At 35.5% G+C, this 5,753-nt stretch overlaps 1 protein-coding gene across 1 annotated transcript in view; it reads left to right on the forward strand.

Moving 5' to 3' along the window:
* The first annotated feature begins 3,036 nt into the window (after positions 1-3,036).
* The window catches only part of LOC106457650 (calmegin-like), a 27,537-nt gene continuing 24,820 nt past the window's right edge, over positions 3,037-5,753 (forward strand). The window contains exon 1 of the mRNA XM_022383648.1: positions 3,037-3,453. The gene's annotated coding sequence lies outside the window, so the exon portion shown is untranslated. The remainder of the gene's footprint in view (positions 3,454-5,753) is intronic.

Consider the following 5,753-nt stretch of genomic DNA (forward strand, 5'->3'; position numbering starts at 1 on the left):
CTGTTTTTCTGTAATTTTATATCATTTTTTCTGTAATTATTTTGGAAGCAATAAACACAAAACATATACTGTCCACTCATACTGGATTTTTTGCCATGCAAGTAGTGTCGAAGTCTTTCACAAAGTCAATGACTGCAAACAGTTCTTTTTTTCGTCGTGCAGTGTCTGCATTTTGGAGTCATGAGCATATAACTAGCATAAGTAATCACATTATATTCCTTTCTGTAACTTTCACAACACAACTATGACTCTGCTATCATTGATGCTAGAGTCCAGCAGGAATTTACAATCCTGTTGTAGATATTCCAATACTGGGGCTTTTACCAAAGCACATTTCAGGGACTGGAATGCTTTCCTGCACTTTTCACTTCCACTGAAATGTGTTTCAGGCTTTGTAAGAGCCAATAAAAATGAGGCTACCATAGAGAAGTTGGTCACAAACCATCAGTAATACTACACCAAATCATGGAACTGCAGGCTTCACATTTAGTTACAGGTTGAGGCCAATCTCACACCACTGCTATTTATGCAGGATCCATGGAGGTTCCTTCTCCACCAATAATGTAACCAAGCAATTCCACTTTCGAGTGCATGAGCAAATGCTTTCTAGGTTTCAGTTTCAAGTCTGCCTGTTTTATATACTGCAATACCATTTACCAAACTCATACACATCATCCCGAGTTCTGAAAGAAGTCTTGGGCCCTTTAGTCATCTAATTCAACCTGCCTGTGTATGGACATCATATCTAAGATATTGAACCAGCAGGACCTTTCCAATGCATCCAGATGTTCGTCTATTCACGGTAGTAAAAATGAATCAACATAAATTACTGTGTTTACCCACCTAACATTAACTCAAAACCTGGGCACACCTTCTCTGTTACTGAGAATAATTACTAAGGACGTCTAAGCACTCTTTGAAGACAGTATGATTCCTATTGTGGTTGTTTCACCTTTATCTATGTGATACTGAGTGACTGTAGTTCGACTAATTGAATATCTAGTCACTGAGTTGTTGGTGCTGTGTTGAGTCTAGGTTGTTTGCACATTCTTCAACTAGCAGTTTCAGTTGTGTTGCTATGTGTGCTATAACTTTCAGACTCTGAGTGACAGACCTAACTCTAGTGATCTTGTTATCCTCAGTTACTTTCACTTTGCTCACCGTGCCAATAACCATTCCAGTTTGCAACTGGATAGCTGACTGTCTATAATTCCAGAGCAATACCAGGACTTCATTTCCTCTTGGACAGGCTGTTCAAATTAATGCTACTTGCATTCTGGATAGAAACAGCCTTTCTTGTACATGAACTTAACAATCGCCTTACATGGCATTTATGCACTAAGTATTATTTGCAGTAAATTGAGAAACATCACTTGTAAACATGGAGGCACTGCGATTTCCTCTCCAACATATACTCATGTAATCTACTGTTTCTTGGGTACTTTTAGATAGCATCGAATGTTCTTACTGTGGAACATCAGTTCAACTGGTGCAAGACAAAACTGATTGATAAGCTCCACAGCACACTCATTTAAAGAATCCCAATAGCAGAACCAAGGTCGGCAAAAGACACCTTTATTGCGTAAATGAACCCACATGAACATAGTATGAATTTTCCATCATTTTAGTGTATTTACACTCAATAGGACAAAGTTCATGTCAATTGGCCCAAGTGGGGAGTTTGCTCAGTTCTTATATACTATGAGATCTCCCAGTGTTCTGGTCACTCCTGTATCTACCAGGAACTCTACTCTTGCCCTTGTATACCAAGACCCAACCAACCCTGAAAGAACCAGGCTGACAATTACACAATATTAACTACTTTGCTCTTTGCTCTCGTTGTCATGCTGCTTGGAAAGATAAGGACAGTTCACCCAAAAGTGATCCAACACTTCGCTAGTAAAGCATGTACTTCACCACTCATGACTAGAATTATGCCTAGGTGGAAATACTGGCAGATGTTGCAGCATGTATGCCATGGGAGGACAAGGATAGCTCTGTCTATTTTCTGAAAACCGGTGTGGCGACATTGCAACTCTGGCACACATTGCTGGTTGATCCGTGGCTGGTTTCAATCCTGATATGATATGGTAGCATGGTGAAGTTATTGCAACTAATGCTACAGACTTCTTCCACTCCTACAAGTGACTCAAGGTTACCACTTCGAATATCAGTATGATTCCATCCTTTGACATTCACTTTATTTTGCCACTGGCTACTTCCTTACTACTCTAGGGAAACTTTTAGATATTTTATGAATTGACTAAAGTTACTCTGAAGATAAGTAAAATATAAAGGGTTGTAAAATGAAAGATATTGGACATATTACATACACATTTTATACTTATATATGTATACTTAATGTTAAAAGTATTGATTTACTCCAATACAATCATGTCAAGACCTCCTTTCAGTTCGAATGTTATTTGTCAAACAGTCTACGATGCAGTTTTCTTCGTCATATTTTTGTTTTTCGTTAACAATACTTACTTTGGTGGTAACGGTAAAACATCAGGGTTCGATACCTGCGGAGGCACAACGTTGATACTTCTTTGTGTAACTTTGCGCTTAACAATAATAACAAAAATAAAATGTTAACAATGTGCAAAATCGATTTACATTTTTTATATATAATACCTCATTGCAGTTACAGAGATCCATAGGCCTAACATAAATACACACACACACACACACACACACACACATATATATACAATTATAAAGATATATACGTATATATTATTCTGAGAAATCTTTTCTGTTTTCATTCACATTGTGAGATACACAGCATCTTCCTTTGTAAGTATGGCGAACTTCACAATGAATGTAGAGAGGTGTAGGAGGCAGATTAAAAGTGGGGTTGTGAGGTTCCAGGGATCGTCTTAGGGCTCCAGCAGCTTTGTGTTAAAAATTTTGTATGTTCTCCTTTCCTTGAGAGTAATTTTTAAATTTTGATGCATGTTTACTGGGACAGATTTAAAGGTGTTGGTTCCCGTTTCCTACACCAGTAACACCATTGATATAGTCGTTGTTGTGAAGCTCTACGTTTATCTGCTCTGTTACATATGTTTTCTAATCATTTTGACGATATTTTTCAAAACTTGAGAAATAATTAAAATACGTATTATATTTACATTATTTTATTTCACAACGAAGCCAAACAGCCAATGGCAGTTTCCCACGATGAAATAATGCCGGTCGATCGGTAACGATGCATGGTCTTGGAAAAAGGTTGTAAAATGCGTTGTCTGTAGCGGAGGGAAATCTACAAATGAGTAATTCGCAGTTAACACTAACGGCTACTACTGAGGTAGTAATATACACTGTGTGCCAGTACTTTTGTAGAGCGTGATATCATCAAAGATTAACTAAGTTTTATTTTCAAATTGAATGTGTAGAATTAATCACGACATTTCAATATTATTAGTACTAGTACTAATACGTGTACATCCAGTAAGAAATTTATGTTATTTTTTATTCTTTCTAAAAGTTAAAATGTAAAGATAGGTTTATATCTATAAGTTATAGTGTACTGTATAGGCTTATTCAAGTTATTGCTACTATGAATGCAAGTTAATCTTAATATACAAATTATACTTCTGACTGTCTGGAGACTGGACGTTACCTTGGCCTTTGAAACGGAGTAAACCGGATGACAAATCGTGAAACCTGATTACCTAAACGCTTTATTACATCATGATCTTCCCTGAACTTCAAAAGAAGGCGTAACATTTGTATTGAATTTGAAAACTATCGCAGTGTATCGGGCTATCGCATTTCTTATTTTGTGATTAATTTAGCTTCTAGATTTTAATCCTGTGTGATTTCTTACTTCATATAGGGATTAACGATCACGAAACGTTTATTTAAAGATGTATGGCCTATAATTCTAAGCGAGTCAAAGCGACCTTACAAATTACACTGTAATTTCCAGTGATATGTATTGAGTAGTGTTACTCTGAGTCTGAGGTACTCGTTAACTAGTAGTATGTTGCATTATTATCAATAATAATAATACTAGTATTAGGTGCTTAGCGTTTAATAATAACATATTTCTAATAAACGTACTGGACAGAAATAATTATTAATTTGTTAAGAAAAAAATTGGGAAGTTTAAAAAATGATGAATCTTTTTGACCAGATATTTCCCCAAGGACTTTTAAGTCTTTGAATGGTGGGCAGGTGCCAAACTATTGGAAGTTGGCTAATGAGAGTATGGTTGTTACTTTTCAAAGAAGGTGATAGAAAAAAAAAATGTTCCAGTAATTATAAGCCTATTACTAGTATTAGTCTTGAAAGGTTTTTGAAACCATAATAAAATATGTTTTACAAACGTAATATAGTGAAGTTTAAAATTTTGTTGGATAAATATCATGGAAAAATCTTTCTTTGACATTCTTTGAAGAGGTTACTGCTTATGTAGATGAGAATATGGGGTAGATTTAATGTATCTCTGTAGGTGTGGGAGATAGGCTGGATCATTGGATAAGAAACTGGCTGGATGGAAGAAAGCAGAGGGTTGTTATAATATAAATGGAGTTCAGTGGAACTGGATTAATGTCACAAGCGGGATACCTTAGGACTCAGTGTCAAGACCTTTGCTGTTTTTGGTTTATAAGTAACATAGATGAAGGAATGATAAATAAATTATTTAGACTTGCAAAGGTTTTAGGTGTTCTGATTGTGAGGAATATGCTACTGCTTTGCAAAAAGGATTTAGATTATTTGGTAAGTTGGACAAATAAATGTCAAATGGCTTTTAATTATAATAAAGGAGATGTATAATTTTGATGGGAATAACCTTAATAGTGTTATAGAAGAAAAATATCATGGTGTTCTAGTTGATCAGTCTCTTAAGCCATCCACACAATGTGTTGTTGCTAGTAATAGGGTAAGTAGGATTTTAGGTTGTATGTACAGAAATATTGAATACAAATATAAAGAAATAATAATCTGATTGTATATGTCATTGGTTAGGCCACATTTGGAGTATTGAGTTCAGGCTTAGGCTCCTTGCCTTAGGAAGAACATTGAATTCTTGGAAAGGATTCAGAGGAGGGCTACTAGTACTAGGATGATACTTGGGATGGAAAGGTTGTCATACGAGGATAGGTATATTGACTGTTCAAAGGTAGCATAATCATTTGTTTTTTAATTGAGGGCTAGTATGAATGGTTGGATGTAAAAAATATGTTTCGAGAATAGTTTTGAATTTTACTTTTTAGTGAAAAGGCTAAAATCTTGCACAGGGACGAGAAAACCCTGTTCAGCTATACTTAAAATTTTTTTTTACTGGTTCTCATTTAAAAAGGGTTGATAAAGTTTTACTAGGGTGGCAGAGAATAAAATGAATCTTTTTTTTGTATTTTAATACCTATATGTTAATTTTTGATACATCAGCTAACAATGACTCTCAGGAAGTTAGAAAGAGCAATATTAGAATAAAAAGTAGTCAATTTAGTTATAATGAGCCTATTCTGTTAAGCAACAAATTTCAGCTGTTGGCTTCTGCAGATGAACTATATGAGGGAAGGAAAACAAAAGGGTCAGAGTAGGATGTGGATGATAAGGAGGTTATAGTTATGGGTGATTTCTTGACAAGGCATGTGGATAGAATAGTCTGTGGTGTAAATAGGGAGAAAAGAATTGGATTATGCTCTCCAGGGGCACAGGTGGAGGATATAATTGACAGAGCAGGAGATATAATAAAGAGGTATAGCAGAGATTCAGTTTTTGTGGTGCATGTAGGGGCT

The sequence above is a fragment of the Limulus polyphemus genome, unplaced genomic scaffold (assembly GCF_000517525.1).
Source record: "Limulus polyphemus unplaced genomic scaffold, Limulus_polyphemus-2.1.2 Scaffold356, whole genome shotgun sequence".
NCBI classification, from domain to species: domain Eukaryota; kingdom Metazoa; phylum Arthropoda; class Merostomata; order Xiphosura; family Limulidae; genus Limulus; species Limulus polyphemus.